Below are 20976 nucleotides of genomic sequence, written 5' to 3' on the forward strand. Positions count from 1 at the left end.
CAGAATGCGGGTAAAACAGAGCAGGGGACCCCATGGAGTTTAGTCACAAATTTAATTAACACATTTTTTTTTAACGAGCATCATCAGCATGGAAGCATGTCCTTTGGAATGGTGGCCGAAGCATGAAGGGAATGTTTAGCATATCAGGCACATAAATACCTTGCAATGCCGGCTACAAAAGTGCCTGTTCTCACTTTCTGGTGACATTGGAAATAAGAAGAGGGCAGCATTATCTCCTGTAAATGTAAACAAACTTGTTTGTCTTAGTGATTGGCAGAACAAGAAATAGGCTATGGGGACTTGCAGGCTCTGAAGTTTTACATTGTTTTGTTTTTGAATGCAGTTATGTAACAACAAAAATCTACATTTGTAAGTTGCACTTTTGTGACTACAGTACTTGTATGAGGTGAATTGAAAAATGCTATTTCTTTTGTTTATCATTTTACAATGCAAATATTTGTAATAAAATTTATTAAATATTTTGGATGTTCTTCTACATTTTCATATATATTGTATTCTGTGTTGTAATTGAAATCAAAGAGTATATTATTTTTAATTGTATTCTATTGTTTAACAGTGTGATTAAAACTGTGATTAATTATGATTGATTTTTTTAAAATCACCATAACTTTTTAAAAATTAATTGCTTGAGTTAACTGTGATTAATCGACAGCCCTAACTAATATCAGACGTTCCTATTGCCCATCTACCCAGCTGTTATCAGTTGCCAGTTTACCATTGGCATCACAGTATGAAGAGGCATTTGAAGGAGTGCAGGAAAGTGGCTTTATGGATTAATTCCGGGAGAACCCATGACATTTTGAATTTGAATTACAGCTGAGCAAACAGCAGACAATTTATTTGATGAATTTAGTACCTTTATTTGTTAATGAATTATCCAAAAACAGATCTCAATTTTTATAAATTTCTTTGTTGTTCTAAATCATTCAATGAATGATTTATGTGAACATATTTCATTATTGCTTGTGTATTGTTCATCAGAACTACTGCTCTGAGCTTTTATTCTGCTTATAATTTATTGTTCACAATAGATCACGTTATTGCTTCTGCTCCCTGACTTGCTGAGTAAAACCCATAATAACCTTTTAAAGACATAAACGTAGCCACACTTCCAGAGAATCCATATTCTGATGGGACATTTTTGCAGATAAAATGTCACTAGTGTTAATGTTTGTGCATAGTGAATAAGAGGGGCCACAAATACTCTCAAAGTAAATGTAGGGCTTTTATTCAAATGAATATTTACAAATTCTTTTTTGCATTGTCAAGCTTTAGTTTGAACCCAAAATTCAAAGCTAAATTTAGGGCAGTTTTGAACCTACAAGGATCAAAACTGAAACATTATTTTACATGAACGCCTGAGAAATGGTAGAAAACATCTGAGTTTTGCACACTGCTATTGTTTTCCTAATTGTTGTCAATGTGGTTGTTTTGAGGTCGTCTTAGTTAGGCCTCCAAGGCCAATTGTGGAAAGATGCCAGTGACATATGAGCTTCAATCTGCTTTGGGGTATGACAGCTGTTTCATCATGTAAACCTCTTTTTAAATGTAGGAGGCTTTTAATGTTCACAACTTTTTTTACATTATAAGGTCTAAGAGTTAAGCCAGCCAGGCAATCAGACTTCCAAAAGAAATAAACTGTATGTAGGCGAATTACAGCTGATAAATAAGCCATTTCTTGGATTTACATTAGTCAATTTAGATGAATAGATTACACGGCCAGAAGGGACCATTGTGATCATCTAGTCTGACCTTCTGTGTAACAGATGCCATAGAACTTCCCACAATAATTCCTAGAGCATATCTTCTAGAAAAACATCCAATCTTGATTTAAAAATTGCTGGTGATGGAGAATCCACCATGAACCTTAGTAAATTGGTCCAGTGGTTAATTATGTTCACTATTAAATTCAGACTGAAAATAAGACGTAAATTTTTATCTAGCTTCAGCTTCCAGACAATGGACCTTATTATACCTTTGTCTGCTAGATTGAAGACCCCATTATCAAATATTTGTTCCCCCTCGTGTAGATACTTATAAACTCTGATCAAGTCATCTTCTTTTTGTTAAGCGAAATAGATTGAATTCATTGAGTCTATCACTATACGGCATGTTTTTTTAATCCTTTGATCATTCTTGTGGCTCTTCTCTCAACCCTCTCCAATTTATCAGCTTTCTCCTTGAATTGTGGGTACTAGAACTGGACACAGTATTTCAGCAGCTGTTGCAACAATGCCAAAACCAGAGGTAAAATAACCTCTCTACTTCTACTCAAGAGTCCCCGGTTTATGCATCCAAGGATGAATTAGACATTTTGGTCACAAGGTTGCACTGGCAGCTGTTGAGTATCCACACGACCCCCAAAACTTTTTCAGAGTCACAGTTTCCCAAGATAGAGTTCCCCATCCTCTACGTATGGCCTACATTCTTTGTTCCTAAATGTATATTGTTTGCTTGTGCTCAGGTTATTAAGCAATCCAGATCACTTTGTTTCTGTGACCTGACCTGTCCTCTTCATTATTTATCACTCCCCCAATCTTTGTGCCAGTTTCAAACTTTATTAGTGATTATTTTATATTTTCTTACAGGTCATTGATAAAAATTTTAAATAGTATAGGGCCAAGAAATGATCTCTGTGGGACCCCATTAGAAACATGCCCATTCAATGATGTTTCCCTGCTTATAATTACATTTTGAGACCTATCGGTTAGTCAGTTTTTAGTCCATTTAATGTGTGCTATGTTAATTTTGTTTCATTCTAGTTTTTTAATCAAATTGTCTGTTTTGTGGTATCAAGTCAAATGCCTTACAGAAGTCTAAGTATATTACATCAACACTATTACCTTTATCAGCCAAACTTGATGTAATCTCATAAAAAGTCAAGTTATTTTGACAGGATTTATTTTCCATAAACTCATGTTGATTGGTATTTATTATTTAATTTGTTATTAATTGAGTCCCATATCAGCTGCTCCACTATTTTGCCTGGGATTGATGTCAGACTGAGAGGCCTATAATTATCTGGCATCCTGCTTAAATATTGGAACGACATTAGTTTTCTTCTAGTCTTCTGGAACTTCCCCAGTTTTCCAAAAGTTATTGAGAATCAACATTAATGTCCAGCGTGCTCTGCAGCCAGATTTTTAAAAACTCTTGGATGCAAGTTATCTGGAACTGCTGATTTAAAAAAAAAAAAGTCTAACTTTAATAGCTGCTTTTTAACATCCTCCCAGGATACTAGTGGAATGGAAAGAGTGTTATTGTATGATATGACTACATCTATTTCTCCCTAAATGCAAAACAAAAATATTTATTGAACACTTCTGCCTTTTATGCATTAGTATTGGTAATTCTACCATTTCTATTTGGTAATGGATCAATACCATTGTTAGGATTCTTTTTGTTCCTTATATACGTAAGAAATGCCTTCTTATTGTCCTTAACTCTGCTGGCCATAGATTTCTCTTTGTTTCCCTTTGCTTCCTTTATCAGTATTCTACAATTCATAGCTTCTGATTTATATTAATTCCCCTTTCTTCCATTTTTGTAGCTTCTTTCACTTCCTCTCTAAACCAGTTTGATTTTTTTAACCACTATGACCTTCTTCTTTGATTGTGAGTTTCTGGGCATGTAGTAAAGTGTTCTTAGACAAGTCCCAATTATCATTCACATTTTTCTGATTAAAGTATTCCTCCCAGCTGATATGGCTCATATTTTTTTTCCAGCTTTGTGAAATTGGCCAACTACATATATCACTAGTTTGGACTTTATTTTGTTTGCACATTATAAATGAGATCAAGTCATGATAACTTGTACCTAAGCTAACATTACTTTTTAGTTCTGTGATCAGTTCTTCTTTATCTGTCAAGATGATATCTAATATAGAATTCCCTCTGTGTTGGATGCAACATTTTTTGAGTTAGGAAATATTAAGAAATTCCAAGCTGTTTTATTTCTGGCAGCATGAGCCCTCCGGCATGTGTCATTCAAATTGAAGTCTCCCATGTTCACAAAGCTTATTTTCCTACACATTATAGATGGGTGTTTAAGGAGCTGCTCATGCTTTTCCCTAGTGTGATTTGATACTCTGTAGCAGACACCAACTAACACCCCAGCTTGTGCTTTACCTGTTAGGACATTGATCCATAAACATTCAGGATCGTTTTTTCTGAGGCTAGGTCTATACTACCCGCCTGAATCGGCGGGTAGAAATCGACCTCTCGGGGATCGATTTATCGCGTCCCGTCGGGACGCGACAATCGATCCCCGAATCAGCGCTCTTACTCCACCAGCGGAGGTGGTAGTAAGCGCCGCCGACAGAAAGCCGCAGAAGTCGATTTTGCCGCCGTCCTCACAACGGGGTAAGTCGGCTGCGATACGTCGAATTCAGCTACGCTATTCATGTAGCTGAATTTGCGTATCTTAAATCGACTCCCCCCTGTAGTGTAGATGTACCCTTAGTTATCAGTGACACACAAACAGGAAATGCCTAGGTTCCTAACATTGGTGTATAGGCAATTCAGAAATTTCTTTTCTTCATATCCTTTGGTTCCTTGATTAATTTTGTTCGTAACATCTCGTTTTTGTGCTAAATATGTGCTCATGTCTTCCCTCTTTTTACACACCCCCACTTTTGTTATTAGTTTAATGCCCTCCTGACTACTTTTGTCAGCCTGTCCCTGAGGAAATTTGTTCCTCTTCTACAGAGGTGGAGTCCATCCAAATTATACAGTCACCTCTCCTCACAGAAGGTGGACCAATGCTCCACACAACTAAAACCCTCCTCCACTTACCTACCAAGAGGTTCACTTCTGTCATCCTTAGTTCATGGGATAGGAAGGATCTCAGAGAAGATTGCTTGGACATTCTTCAGCGCACTTCTGAGTTCCCTGAAGTCATCTATTATCTGTAATGTACCTTGTGACCCAGTGTCATAAGTGCCAGTCTGAACCATCTCCAATGGATCCTTGCCCATCAACTTTAGAAGCCTATGCAGTCTCAGAGTGATGTCTTATGTCTTGGATCCAGGAAGACAGCACACTGTCCTGTTGACTGCTTGTCCCTTGCAGAATGTTCTCTCAATTATTTGTAGTACTGAATCCGCCAAAAGGATTGTCTGTCTTCCTCAGTGGTTGGAGGTCTCTTTGTGGGCAAGTTTGGTTTTCTTACAGGTTGGGCCAAGCTGCCATCCACAAATTGTGTCCTGTACAGCTCTCCATTCCCTTGGACTAGCTGGATCTTGAAAGATATCTTCCAGAGTTTCCAGGTTGTGGACCTGGTATTAATTGGATACTTCTAGCTGTATGGAATTCCTCCTGGTCCTCAACTCTCTGGTGGCCACAGCCAGCCGGTGTGTCTCCAGCTGTGTAGAATGCTGCCCTCTTGCCTCTGCTAGTTACGAACTGCTAAACCTCCTCTCTGACTTCCTGGGTGTCCGACTCCTTGTTGGCTAACTTGGGGAGTTTCTGTTGGTCCAAGGCAAAGCGTACGGCCATTGCCCCACCTGGGCACTAATTTCCAACACTGCAACATTTTATTGCTAGAACTGTTTTACCCCTTTTTCCCTGATGTTACCAACGCCCATCTAGAGCACTCCTGGGATAATAGGTTTGAGTGGTAATGCTGACATTCTGAGTGCTACATGGGAATAGAAGTCTGGAATAATAGCCAGTCAAACTGATTTCAGTTACTAGACAGCAAGTCATGCCCCAGCTTCCTCCTCACGTAGGTGTGCAAGGGCTCAAATGCACTGGAATCAGTGAGGCTTTTTCTGAGGGAGAGCAGCATGAGGGAAACCAGCACAGGACATCACACAATGCAAAAGAGCACATGGTGGGTGTGGGGAGGAGTTAAGGGGAACTGAGGGGGTAGGACTGGTGCCTGTATAAATCTACCTGTGAAAATCCCCTCATTGGTGTGGGGAAGGTGTGCCTAGACGGCTTACTGCACAGAAGGTTGTGGAATGGTTCCAATGCTGCTCCATGGCCTGGGGAGGGGAGTACAGATTCTTCAAACCTTGATGGACATACCTAGCAGTACAGCCTATTAGCTCAGCTGAGATGTGGCAAAGAGGATTTAGCCCCAAGTTTGAATCACAAGCATGGAAATTAGTGATGGAAAAGTATTGTTAGATCTGCTATGATTTTGCACCCACTTTGCACAAACATAAATAACTGCACTGTGCAAGGCAGTGGAAAATCAGGCCCAGATCGGCACCTCACTTGTGGGAGTATGCCTGTCATTTATTTTGGATCCTCAAAACCTGGTGTTCTTATTCAAACCTCTGCTATGGCTGGATATTCAGGTAGAAGTGGTTTCCAGGAGAGCTTTTCATCATTTGCTCTTTGGCAAGAGGGCTGTGAACTCCCAGTGAACTCTTTCTGATACGGAGCTCGCCACAGCCGGTCACTGCCAGGCTAGATTGTTATAACACACTCTATGCTTTAAGATCATCTGAAGATGGCAGCTAGTGCAGAAGGCAGCTGTCTATTTACTGAATTGCATTTCCCACAGGTCTCAAAGTACACCTGTGGTCTGTTACCTGCACTAGCTATCCTTTGATTTCCTCTGGTGTTTAAAATGTGTGACATTGGTGATACACTCTATTGACTATTTATACTATTGTAGCACCTATGCTTACCCAGTCATGAACCACGACTCCATTGTTCTAGACCAAAAAAATGGTCCCAGACATACTTAGATTGTAAATTCTGTGCAAGACAAGAGACAACAGGTGGATACAGACAAGCAGACTGGGAATACATGGAAATGAGACCAAATTGGTCAACATGCCAAGTGACACCACTGATATCTCCCAACCTGGGTAGATGTATGAGTGTTCGCTCTGCTTGAGCTAGTGCACTAAAATATTAGTGTGGCTATGGTGGCCGGGGCAGTGGCCTGACTATGTACTTAGGATCTAGATGGGGATATATTCGGGCGGCTAGCCTGAGCCACCACTGTGGCCACAGTGCTATTTTTAGCAAGCTAAATTGAGCAGAACTAGTATGTGTACATCAACCTGAGCTGGGAATTACACCTCCCAGGTACAGTGTAGACGTACGCATGCAGAGAAAATGTTCCTGTTAGGCTTTCTCGTGGTTGGCCCTTTACATTTTCCGGACACATGGACCCACAACCCTGAATCGGCCGTTTTGCAACTCCCTGCTACCTCTCCTCCTCCTCCAGCTATTAAGTATTATTGTGAACTCATGTTGTATTTTCTCCAACTTTTTCCCTTTCTCATTCGTGAGGAGATGGCACTTGTTCATAGTATTGCAGACATCAGAGAGAAAGAGAATAGACTAGTCAAGGTGGGAGATGAACAGTGCATGGACTAGGGATTTTGCAGGTGGGTCAATGTTTAGAGATGTAAAAGGAGACGTGATAGGTTTTAGTTGTGGCCTGGTTGTGGTGGGGAGGGAAGAGAGGAAGGGGCTGAAGATGAGCCTAAGTGCTAGAGGATTGAGTAACTGGAGGCATGGAGGTACTGCCAAGAGTAGTTGAGAAAGGAGCTAGTGGAGGGACCTGGAAGGAAATATTAGACTTTAATCTTGGGCCATGTTATTTCTGAGATCGCGTGAGGGTGGATTCTCAGTTGGTGTTAGTGTAGCATAGTGTAGCGTTGATTTAGGTGAGTGTAGATGTAAAAGAGGAGAGTGCCCAGGATCAAATGTAGGGAATTCCCTGTAAGCAGGAAAGTGGGGCAGAGGAGGATCAGTTGAAAGGGACACAGAAGGGAAGGTTAGAGAGGTAGGAGGAGAACTAGGAGAGGATGGAACCTTGAAAGTTGAGTGAGGACTGAATAGCTAGAAAGAAAGAGTGATCAACAAGGTGAAAGGATGAGTATAGACCCTGCATTGTCTAGGAAGAGGCTGCAGGAGACGTTGAGATCAGTTGCAGAGCAGTGAAGTGGGAGGAAACTGTACTGAAGTGGATCCAGGAGTGAATTAGAGGAAAGTGAGCTAATGCAACAATTGTAAACAGCCTTCTCAATGGGTCATATCCTCAGCCAGTGTAAAATGGTGTAACTCCCTTGAAACTGGAATAGGCAGGAGAGCAAGAGGCCAGCACCATTAGAAGTGAGTACCTGTCCTTAAAAGTAGCTCGTAGGAATTGATGGTCCTCAGTCCCTCAGTGGAGGTGTTCTGCACCTTGCCATATTGACTCCTTTCTGCTTTTCAGTGGATTGTTTTTCCAAATCCCAACGGAAACGAAGAGCAGGCTATGAACAGCATTAGGGAACTTCACCTTTCTCAAAACCAGCAGAGATGTGTGGGTCTATAAAGAAAGATATCTTTCATATCTCCCCTTTTTAACTTACTGTGCTGTTATAAGCAGATATTCTAGCACACAGTTCTCTTGAAAGAGACATTCGTTCCAACACACAATCATTGCACACTAAAATGTCACTTTCCCTGGACTAGTAAAATGTCAGATCTCTCTGCAAACGGGTGTGCACCCTCATGTTGGGTGCACTGAAAATCATTCTGTAGCTAGTAAATTCCTTAGCATAACAAAAGTTCCCAGAATAATGATCACGTTTTTAAGGATTGGGTATGCAATCCATGTTAAATTGAACATAGCACTTGAAAAATAGGTGCAGATGAAATGAAATTAGCCTACACATTTAAAAAAAAATACAGGGTCACTATGAACTGTGATTTTTTTCTGTTTTTTGTTGTTGTTTTTTTTAACACTACGACTCATAAGGAGCTCAAGTGATTTAGTCTATGAAAGCTAAAGCTGCTGAATGAAGTACCGAAATGCTTACAGCCAGTGCCCAAGCAAGCGCGTCTCTGTTTAGCATGTGCTAATGGGCCTGCATGGGCAACTTGGAATCAATTGTGCAGATGGGTCAACAGCAGCCAGTGGCCATGTGGAACCTGATCCACAGTAGCTCATGAATCAATCAGTGACCATAGTGTGAATGGGGGCCAGTCTTGTCAGAGTCAGAAGTGGGGGTGGGTGGGTCCTGGTTTCATTAGTTTGATCACTATTTCTTTGCACATATCTTCTACGCTCTGTATTTCTGCCAAGTGACGTACAGTGATTTTACTTCTGATGTATGGACCTGTTAAGATGAAGTATTTTATTTAAACAATAATTCCTCCATAGGTCCAATCTGTGGTTTGTTATTGATAGGTATCAACTAGTTCATCTTCCCAAGAGTGAAATAGGGAGAGTTGTTGCTAATGTAAGCAGTTTGGTAGTTACGGTAACTCGCAGTTTAGAGAGATACGGCGAAGAAGCTGACTTGTCCGTGGTTTTAATGTAATTCAAAAACAGCTGGGAGAGGCTGATGGTTTCACTAGTGGTTAATGAACTATTCCCTCTCCCTCCCTGAGTAGTAAGAATAGAAAACAGGGTCCATCTGGCATACCATTCATAGTGTCATTGTTATTTCTGGGATGCCGTAGTATGAAATGAAGCTCTGGTGCTGCTTTTGCATGAAAGTCTTTATGTAACACATCCATACTGACAATTTGACTGAATTTGTGTGTGTGGTGAGGCATTGAATTTGTCTTTGGAGTAGGAACTGTTATGCAGTAGATAAGCCTACTGTAGGATATGTAAGCCAGAATTAATATGCTTGCCTGCATATTGTAAATCAACGTTTTACAACTACTACTCCGCCCACTATTGTACTTTTATATAATGTGATTTTTTTCCCTGCTACTTTTTTAAAAAAGAAGCAGCCTCAGATATACCCGACTTTAATCTCTAGGAGTGAGTGATAGGAGCAACTCTACCTCCTCTGTCATGCCAATGACATGTGAGATTCAATCCTCTTTGGGATTTATTGACAGCTGTTTCATCATGTAAACCTCTTAGAGAGAAAAGCATGAACCTGATTTTAATGAATATGTCTGATAAAACGAATGGTAAATCCAAAGGAAAAGTGAAAACGGAACAGTTTCTGTTGTCTGGAGAACTGTTTTTAAATGTAGAACGTATAAAGTATGCTTCAATATTACAGAAAATATACAATTTTACTCAGATGTAAAAATCCAGAGTACTGTTAATAAGTGGTTTTTTTAAAACTTCCTAGTATACAGAAAACAGACTGTTCAGAATTGATTTCCATTTACTTACTGAATGCAGCATAGGTGCTTTTCAGCTCTTATAAATAAGATAAGTATTCTGTGTAAAAGTAACACAATGTGATTTTTGCATTTAGAACATAAGAACATGTTCTAACAGCATCTTCATCTCACATCTATTTGGCACATAGAAAAATGCAGTCTTTGTGCCCCAATGCAAGGAAGCTGGAGTTATAGTGAAAGATGGCATTTTCACAGAGAAATTCTTAAACTCAGCTTGTTGGGAACTACTACTTTGATCACAGGTTAAATAGCAACATACACCCAGAAAGTTGCTTTATAAATCTGGTCATAGTTGTATAACGGTATTGAAGAGGATTATAAATTCAGAAATATTCTTTCTAATCTATTTAGTTAGAAGACAGACTATCCCGGACTTGGTACAGAAAGAAGTGTGGCTAGTTTTCATATTACATACATAAATACAATATAGGTTAAATTTTTTTGAAGCGAATAGCCAAGACTATTTCTAATTCTGAAATATCAAGAACCAGATTCTTAGATAGTGTAAAATACAGTAACTCCATTGAAGTCAACCACCAGCAGAGGAAGAGCATGGAGCTTCCTTCACTACCAGGCTCCATGTCACCTTTCTTACCTCTCTAAGTAAAGTTTATTCAAGCTGTAACCCTCAGAAGAATTCTTTCCAAAAGTTTACTGTCTATAAAGATAGGGGATGAATCTCAAGTGACAAGCAATTGAATCAACTAATTGCACACATTATTACTGTATTATAAAAATGTATCGAATGTGGTCTTTTCTGAAAGCTAATGTCACACTAGTGATTAATATCATTATGAAATGTGTGTATTAACACTATATGAGGAAATAGGGATCTTTAATTATATTATGCTTTAAAGTCTGTGGCCAAACAGGGAGAAACAGGTTCCCTCCCAGACAGGAGAGAAGGCAGCTTGTTTAATCTCATTGGAGAGAGGTGACCAAAAACAATGGAAGTCCTATCTTCCATGCAAATCAGCAAGGGGATGGGAAGTCCACAGGAAAGGAAGAATAACATGAGGTCATTCTGCCTCTTGAAACAAAGTCATTGAACTTTGGAAGATATAAGCAAGGACAGATGCCACCTTTGACATCCATCACTAGACATCCACTAGGGAACAGAGCTCTTACATATTGAGAAAGATGGGTTCTTCAACTAAGGAGCAGGTTGAAATATCTGGAAACTGAATATAGGTGACGGACCATCTTGAACAAAGCCTGTTTCTTGCTAAATTAGGTGCAAGACTTTTACATGGGTGTGTTCACTTGTATTGGCTTGTAACTCTTTTAACTTTATTCCTTTTACTGGGCATCACTTAACCTATCTGCTTTTGTAAATAAGCTTGTTTTACTATTAATGTAAACCAGCTCTGCTGTGTTTACATGGAAGGGTGTATTTCCCCCAGTTTAGTTAATAAGTTGTGATGTATTTTTGTGTCTCTAGACAGAGGAACAAATGAACCATATTATTTTTCTGAGCTGCCCAGGAGAGGGCTGGACATTGTACAGAACATGGTTTGGGGAAAATTCAGGACTGGGAGTGTGTTGGGGTCACCTTGATAGTTGTAACAAGGCTGATGGAAGCCACTGTGGGGCTGTAGTCAGGCTTCTGGGGTAAAGGTGCTGAACCAAGTCTAACTGCGTAGCACACAAATGCTCAGGGTGTGATCTGCATGCTTGTTGCTGTCTGTGAGCATCCCAGGCTGGGAGCTACAGCAGCAAGGCATTGTGAAGCTCTCAGGGTTACTGGGAATGAGGTAATTCAACCTCTGACTGGTCTGAATTGCACCCCAACTCCTGTGACAACCACTTCTTCATTAATAGTAGCAAGGCTCACAATGAGCCCAATCCTTTCCGCATAGAAATTAGTGTGTTTTTCCATTGACTTCAATGGAAGCAGGATCAAGCCCTATATAAATAAATGAATAACAATGGGATTTGCAAAAGCTCCTAAGGAAGTGAGGAGCACAGTGGGATTTGTGCTTCTAACTATCTGATGCTTTAGAAAACCTCACCCTTAACTAACAGTCCTTTAGTTTTGTTACTCAGTTTAGTGCTTTTCTGTTGTTGCATAGCCTGGTCTTTCAACATGTGGCAATAATACTCATCCATTTAATGTGGATAAGAACATTTTTTTTCTTGCCTGTGATTTTGCTAATGCTCTTGGGGGTGGGGGGCAGCAATTCTTGTAGATTTAGTACCTTCACTGGTCTTACTTGACTGCCTTATAAGATATATATCTTAAAGTAATAAAAATGAAATTTTTGTGTGTGGATATGTCTTGCATTTTATTTTTATAAAATATTTCTATTAGTTACCTTTTCTTTATTTTAAACCAGTTTTTTTTTATATTTCATAACCTATTTTCTTTAAATGCTCAGATACTGGTATTTTGCTACTATCTAGGGCCCCAGTCCTGTAAGGTGTGTGTGTGTGTGTGTGGGGGGGGGGGGGGTTCCCCTGTGACTGTGCGGAGCCTTATTGACTTTATTGTGGCTCTCAGAAATGCAAGTGACCACCCATGTATAACAACTCATGAGCTCAATGCCTAATTATGTTAATCTGGGGGACTTCTTTTGTTTTGCATCTGGATACTTTCTTCTTCTTATGTTACATTGTTGCTCTTCTGTGTAGAGCATCCAGTCAGCTCTCTCCCTCCAGTTCCTGTTGTCAGGGTATCCCCCAGCCTGACTGCCATAGCACACCCTATTGGAATATCTCCTTCAGCCCATTGGCCTGGAAGCACATTTTAAAGAGCTCTTTGTCAGTACAGCCAGTCAGGAATTTTTCGATGAGTCAGTTTTCTGTTGGAAAATGCTGGTTCATCTAAACCAAAACTTATTGCAAGAAAGGATCAGTTTTGACAAAACTTTTGTGAGAAAAGATTTGATAGTTCAGGATGTAATTTCTGGTCAAAACCAGAGCACCACTCTAGAATAGCCTGGTGAGTGGAGCAGTCATGCAAGTTACCTGGGTTCAAATGTCTGAATGGGTTCTGAGATCTCCAAATCAGTCCCTTGAACTCAGGTCTCCCACATTCCAAATGAGTGCCTTAACCACTGGGCTATAGAGTCTGTCTTGCTCTATGGGCCAATGAATATTTAATTACTGATACAAAGTGGAACAGCTCCAACAGGAGAGATTGACCAATACCCACCATAGAATAGCCAATGTTACTCAACTGTGATGTGGGAGGCCTGGGTTTAAGTCCTTGCTCTGGCTGATTTGGGAAACCCAGGACTTGATTAGGCAGAGCAGGGATTTGACCCCAGGTCTCAGATTTGTGCAGGACGGGGAAAACAATTTCCTGCCCAACTCTGTCAGTCCAGTGTTGTTGTTCATCTCTGCACTAGTTTGAACTGATTGTTTTATGCGATCGATCTGGGAGGGCTATGCTTTGTTGCTAAACAGTGGTCTAATTTGTGCTCTGTTTTCGGAAGGCAATATGAAATACATATTATACTCCCTTCTGAGGTGTTATTGACTTAAGCTAATTGAACCTTTTTGATGCTTAGGAGTTTACAACCAGGTAACTGTGTAACTGTCTGATTCAACACATACTAAGGGCCAGGCTTTTGATACAATTCCTGTTTAAAATGCTTTCAAAACACTATGAAATGCTGGTTGTCTTATAGACTAGGTTTGTCAGGCACTGTATAAAATAAATTCTAAAAATAAATTAATGGAGATATCCTAGCTCCTAGAACTGGAAGGGACCTTGAAAGGTCATTGAGTCCTGCCCCCTGCCTTCACTAGCAGGACCAAGTACTGATTTTGCCCCAGATCCCTAGGTGGCCCCCTCAAGGATTGAACTCACAACGCTGGGTTTAGCAGGCCAATACTCAAACCACTGAGCTATTCCTCCCCCCTATCGCCTAGAAAGTTTTTCTTTTTCTTTTTTAAATATAAAATTATGGTATGGTATTTGTTCTAGTAAAATGTATATTCCACTGAACTGCTCTGTCCAAGCTATTACTGTGCCCTACTGTGCCTCTTTCATGATGGGCCCAATAGAAGAGATTTTTAGTACCTAATTCTGCTTCTTCTCAGCATACCCCAATCTGCAGGCTGCTGTAATGTATTGCAGTGTGAGAATCTGCTGCTCCATTCAGTGTCTTTCTATTTTTGTTCAGCAGGCTGGAGCCTTCTGCCACTTTAGTAGAAAAAAATTATAAACGAGCTTGCACTGTCGTACGTTTCTGCAGATCTCGTGTCATGGAATCCCCTTGCTTAGTCAGCAGCAAACCTCTGACATTTTTAACTGTGGTGTGTCTCACTTGGTCTCCCTGCCCCGGCATGGCGAGGGGGACAGCAGATGTTCCCTGGATAGGCCTTGTTTGACTAAACTACTATTAATGTACAGAAGTTTTGTTTTATTGTAACACTGGTGGGGCAGAGGCTGTCCTTTCTCATGTGTATGTACATTGCACAGCACAACAGGGCTCTGATCTCAATTGGGGCTTCTTGGCACTACTGCAGTACAAATAATAATAATAGAGCTGTCAAGCGATTAAAAAAATTAATCGCGATTAATCGCACAATTAAAAAATTAATCGCATGTTTAATCACACTGTTAATAGAATACCATTTATTTAAATATTTTTGGATGTTTTCTACATTTTCAAATATATTGAATTCAATTAAAACACCGAATACAAAGTGTACAGTTCTCACTTTATATTTAGATTACAAATTTTTACTGTAAAAAAAAAAAACCTAAATAAATAGTATTTTTCAATTCACCTAATACAAGTACTGTAGTGCATGAAAGTTGAACTTACAAATGTAGAATTATGTAAAAAAAAAAAACTGTATTCAAAAATAAAACAATGGAAAACTTTAGAGCCTGCAAGTCCACTCAGTCCTACTTCTTGTTCAGCCAATCACTCAGGCAAACAAGTTTGTTTACATTTTGAGGAGATAATGCTGCCAGCTTCTTGTTTAAAATCTCACCTGAAAGTGAGAACAGGCATTCTCATGGCACTGTTGTAGCCGACGTTGCAAGTTATTTATGTACCAGATGCGTTAAAGAATTCAGATGTCCCTTCCTGCTTCCACCACCATTCCAGAGGACATGTATCCATGCTGATGATGGGTTCTGATTGATAACGATCCAAAGCAGTGTGTTCATTTTCATTATCTGAGTCAGATGCCACCAGCAGAAGGTTGATTTTCTTTTTTGGTGGTTTGGGTTCTGTAGTTTCCGCATTGGAGTGCTGCTCTTTTAATACTTTTGAAAGCATGCTCCACACCTTGTCCCTCTCCGATTTTGGATGGCACTTCAGATTCTTAAACCTTGGATCGAGTGCTGTAGCTATCTTTAGAAATCTCACATTGGTACCTTCTTTGCGTTTTGTGAAATCTGCAGTGAAAGTGTTCTGGATAAAACAGAGAAGGGGACATACAATTCTCCCCCAAGGAGTTCAGTCACAAATTTAATTAACACATTTTTTTAATGAGCGTCAGCATGGAAGCATGTCCTCTGGAATGGTGGCTGAAGCATGAAGGGGCATACGAATATCTAGCATATCTGGCACATAAATACCTTGCAATGCTGGCTACAAAAGTGCTATGCAAATACTTGTTCTCACTTTCTGGTGACACTGTAAATAATAGGGCAGCATTATCTCCTGTAAATGTAAACAAAGTTGTTTGTCTTAATGATTGGCTGAACAAGAAGTAGATCTGAGTGGACTTGTAGGCTGTGAAGTTTTATATTGTTTCATTTTTGAATGCAGTTATGTAACAAAAAAAAATCTACATTTGTAAGTTGCACTTTCACGACAAAGAGATTGCACTACAGTACTTGTATGAGGTGAATTGAAAAATACTATTTGTTTTATCATTTTTACAGTGCAAATATTTTTAATAAAAATATACACTTTGATCTCAATTACAACACAAAATACAATATATATGAAAATGTAGAAAAATATCCAAAATATTTAATAAATTTAAATTGGTATTCTGTTGTTTAACAGTGTGATTAAAATTTAGATTAATCGCGATTAATTTTTAAAATTGCAATTATTTTCTTTGAGTTAATCGCATGAGTTAACTGTGATTAATCAACAGCCCTAAAAATAATTAATAGCAATTGTTCATGACTGGAATCAGAAGGCCACAGCTTGCCTGTTGCACAAGGAAGACTACTTATCTCTGTGGAGCTTGAGCAGAGTCCCTATGAAAGGTAATTTTACTGTAAATCATCAATAATTATTTGTTTGGGGGAAAGTCCCATAAAAAATCCAAGAAGTGCATCTCTGCTATTACCAGCGGTTAATGATATCCCAGGCTCACTGATTGGGAAGTGTGAATCCAGCTCAAACTTAGATATGGGAGGGTTGTCCTCAATATAAATCACACTTCATGTATATATTCTTGCAGAGGAATGTCAAAAAGTCTGTCATTTCAAGAGCAAGATGGAACAAAAACCAGTTTTTATGAGACTAGAGGGTAACTAAAGTGTAGTTCTGTACAAGGCTTAGCCGAACACAGTGCATGCCTGTGTTGAGAGAATCTAGCATCTGTGCAACTGGGGGCAAAGAAATGCCTGATTGATATCCTGAAATGTAATGGATAGAAACATTAAGAAATGTGATACTATGTTGCCAAGGCAAGATCATCAACCTATTGAGGAGGGGATTTCCCCCTTCAAACCCTGGATGTTTGTTTTTATTATGGTTGACTTTTGGGTGTGTAGGAACTTGTTGTTACACAGGGAATTGTCTGAGATTATTCAAGAAGAGTTGTAAAAGAAAGCTGAAGTAGTGTTAGAATTCTTCTCCTCTTTTGTCTGCTTTCTGGACAAGTGAAAACTTGGGGAGTGCCTAACTCTTGTGAATGTGCAACCAACAAACAAAAATCTTAAGATGTTCATCGGTTTCTATAATTTGTTATCCTTGATGTTTTTTAGATCCTAGTCAATTGAATTTATGTACTCTGATCTCGTGTTTCAAATTCATCTTCTGTTGACGCTGCATCAGGAACCTGTGTTGAATAGCTAAGTGTATTAACATAGGTTAGATAACTCCTTCCTAGACTGTGGTTTTCCCATCACTGCTCCCTGCTGAGGCCTTTAAAAGCAGAAGGAATATGCAGAGGTGCTGGAACAATTTGTATAGTGGGGGTGCTGAGAGCCATTGAGCCAAACTGTAAACCCTGTATATGATGGAAACCACTTCAAGCCAGGGGCTGCTGCCACAGCCCTAGTTCCAGCACGTATGGGAATATGCCTTGAAGCACATTGCCTAAGTTATAGTTTAATAACTCTGAAAGCCAGCATCTTTAGTAAATATGGCCTAAGGTTGTTGAGTTCACATTTTTCTAATACTACAGTAACATAGTTGTGCATGGTGTTCTACAATAACAAAAGAAAAGGTCACCAGTCCCAACAAACTTACAGTTTAATTGGGATACTATATAGCGAGTGGTGACCACAGATTGTAGTACCATGTGGAGGGAGGGAGAAGGACTATGGCCACAAGAAACTGTAACAACTAATGTTACAATTTTTAAAAGTAAACTAAAGAAATGTTGCAATTACAGCTAGTTTTTAAAATGATGCCTATCTTAGTTGTGTTTTTGTATCCCGCCCCGTGAATGATACTATATGAAATGCATGGTTTTGAATTTTTGTATTTTTTTCTTTTGATAAGGATGTGAGGGGAGAGTTGGACTTTTCCTGCCAGCTTCCACCCTCTACTTCACTTCCTACTCTAATTAAAAAAAGCCAGCCATCCTTTAAAACCAAGGAATCTGTTTATATTGTTGACATGTTTTCTGTAAGACTGTCATCTGTGTGACTAATTTTTTTTGACTCTATACAATAATTACACTTTGAACTCAGAAATGCGTTTCTAGGTGATCTCCTAAGGGACAAAGACAGCGGGTAAAAGTAATACTCTGTCCAAATCCATGAACCTGAATACACAGGGCAGCAATTCTAAACTGAACATTATAGAAAGAACAACAGTTTCTATTTTGGGTTCATTTTTAGATTTATTTCATAAATTATTCCTGTTTATCTCTCAGGCTTGGGCAGTTGACCTGCAACAGAAATGAGATGAGTATGTAAGTCTGAAAATAAAATGAATGTTGTCAGCTCATTAGATGTCTTTGTATATTAAATAATTTAATATTCCAAGTTCTATTGGAACAATTTTGTCCTAGTATTTTGTAGACTTCCTGTAATATATGAGGAAGTCTAGTGCTCACATTATTCTGATTCTAATGCAGTCAACCTTTGAGCTTGTATACATGCTTAAGAAACTATGTGGATAACATTTCAAAAGAGTGGCCTCTATTCTGTAGGTGCCGTTAACACCAGTAATATTTTTACCCATGTTTGTATGTCTTGCAACTGAAATGTAGATATGAATCTTGGACTTCTTAAGTACCTGATTGCAGTTGCAAATCAGATCATTAGAGTGACAAGTAATCCGCTGTATGCCTGCAATTTATTTTTAAAATGCTAAAATGTAGCTACAAACTGCACTTGTCAAAAGGAAAGGCCAGCTCTGGTGCACTTGGAAGTGTATACCTTAAGGCTAGCTTCTCACTGCCTATGATGTGTGAGTGCAGTAGGGAAGGAGAGCAGTAAGAAGCCTCCTTCCAGCTAGGATGCTACATGTAAGAGCTAGCCATGTCTATGCCCTTCCTACATACCAGTCAGCAGAACTGTTTTTGTGTGTGTGTGTGTGTGTGTGTGTGTGTGTGTGTGTGTGTAGACTTATCTTCTTTAAGGGAAGTAGCTTTGCATGCTCTCCTCTGTGTTAGAACAACTCCCCAGGTTCATTTTCTCAGTAAGGCAGAATGCCTTTGGTGCTACTTCTGAGGTTTCATGGCTTTGCACCATGCGCAGTGCAGGGATGTGCCTAAATGGCTCATCTAGCCCTTTATGACTTAAAAAAAAAAAACAAAACAAAAAAAAAACCATAAGAACAGCCATACTGGGTCAGACCAAAGGTCCATCTAGTCCAGTATCCTGTCTACCAACAATGGCCAATGCCAGATGCTCCAGAGGGAGTGAACCTAACAGGTAATGATCAAGTGATCTCTCTCCTGCCATCCATCTCCACCCTCTGACAATCAGAGGCTAGGGACACCATTCCCTGGCTAATAGCCATTAATGGACTTAACCTCCATGAATTTATCCAGTTCTCTTTTAAACGCTGTTATAGTCCTAGCCTTCACAACCTCCTCAGGCAAGGAGTTCCACAAGTTGACTGTGCGCTGTTTGAAGAAGAACTTCCTTGTATTTGTTTTAAACCTGCTGCCCATTAATTTCATTTGATGGCCCCTAGTTCTTGTATAATGGGAATAAGTAAATAACTTTTCCTTATCTACTTTCTCCACATCACTCATGATTTTATATACCTCTATCATATCCCCCCTTAGTCTCCTGTTTTCCAAGCTGAAAAGTCCTAGCCTCTTTAATTTCTCCTCATATGGGACCCGTTCCAAACCCCTAATCATTTCAGTTGCCCTTTTCTGAACCTTTTCTAGTGCCAGTATATCTTTTTTGAGATGAGGAGACCACATCTGTACGCAGTATTCAAGATGTGGGCGTACCATCGATTTATATAAGGGCAATAATATATTCTCTGTCTTATTCTCTATATCATTACAAGACCCTCTTGACAACCTTCAGATTGTCACACTCCTCAAAAGGCACTGCTGCAATTTGAGTTATTGGAAAGATCTATTCAAATAGCAAGGGCCAGATCTATTTTCAGTTGCAACAATGGAAATCCAGAGTAATTACATTGACTTCTATTGGTATTTGTGGTGCTGTAGCTGAGGCCACAATCTGGCCTCAAAGCACTGCTTTTCCCATTGTGGTAGCAAATGTACTCGGAAGCCTTTAAATAGTGTTGACTGCTTAGCTTTGCTCTTCATTCATGGTAGCACAACTAGAAAATCCTAATTTTTAAAATTCCTCTTTCCTTATTCTTTCTCTTATTTTTCTCCTTTCTTATTCACATGCAATTTCTTTGCCTGTCTTTTCTTCTTTTCTTGATCTCCTTTTCCTAACCTTTTCTGCTTCATTAGTCTGTCCTTTCTTCTTCTGCTTCTTTCTTTTTACAAATGTTTTGAACAGAAGCTAGAAATTCACTAAGCTGTCATTTTTGTCAGGGTATACAATTGTGTGAGGACTCTAGGTCTGTTTGGTTTAACATGATTATTAATTCCTAATCCTGTTTGAGAGAATAATGTTTTACCAGTTTCTTAATGATTGTAGACCAGCATATTTTAGAAGATGTTCACAACATTCAGTTGTTCCACAAACCTGTTTTTCTTTCTATTTTGTATTAGTACCCATCAGCCTAGTAAAGCCTAGCATCTGAGCTTTCATCAATGCCAGAGAATCATCAGATGTAAAATTATTAAAAATTAATTCTATTATGACTTTCCTAGCTTTGAGAAGTGTGATTTTTTTGAAAAATCAAATTTTTGAGGAATATCAGTGTTAATTTATCATAAATTCAAGATGATAGCAGATTTAGTTAAACTAAAAGCTTTTAGCAAATTCAGAGGAGAGGCGATGCTGGCATTTAAAAGTTACCCTGCTTGAGTGTGTTATGTTGTTAAATATGTAGCCAAGCATTAAAAGGTTATGAAAATGTTTCCTTAAAGCAGATTCATTTTTCAGTGTGCCCTGTAGCATTTCGGAATAACTTCTCTTGACAGGTTATCTGTATCTGATGCATAGAAATGTGTGTTTTGGATTTGGACTACTGCCAATCTACACAACTGCTTCCTCTTACACACTTGTAAATTGTTGGCAGTTGTCAACAGCTGAACGGTTGGCACCACCTGCTTCTAAAATGTCACCTCCTTCCTCCCTTCC

The 20976-nt window shown here is 39.2% G+C and overlaps 1 protein-coding gene across 2 annotated transcripts in view; it reads left to right on the forward strand.

Annotated features, from left to right (window-relative positions):
• The window catches only part of OCA2 (OCA2 melanosomal transmembrane protein), a 351992-nt gene that overhangs the window by 58980 nt on the left and 272036 nt on the right, over nucleotides 1–20976 (forward strand). The window contains exon 1 of one of the 2 annotated variants that reach the window (XM_065580824.1): nucleotides 16222–16314. The exons of the other annotated variant lie outside the window; for it this stretch is intronic. The gene's annotated coding sequence lies outside the window, so the exon portion shown is untranslated. Of the gene's footprint in view, nucleotides 1–16221; nucleotides 16315–20976 lie in introns of those variants that run through there. 2 annotated transcript variants of the gene reach the window in all.

Source organism: Chrysemys picta, chromosome 1, assembly GCF_011386835.1.
Source record: "Chrysemys picta bellii isolate R12L10 chromosome 1, ASM1138683v2, whole genome shotgun sequence".
In the NCBI taxonomy this organism is placed as follows: Eukaryota; Metazoa; Chordata; order Testudines; family Emydidae; genus Chrysemys; species Chrysemys picta.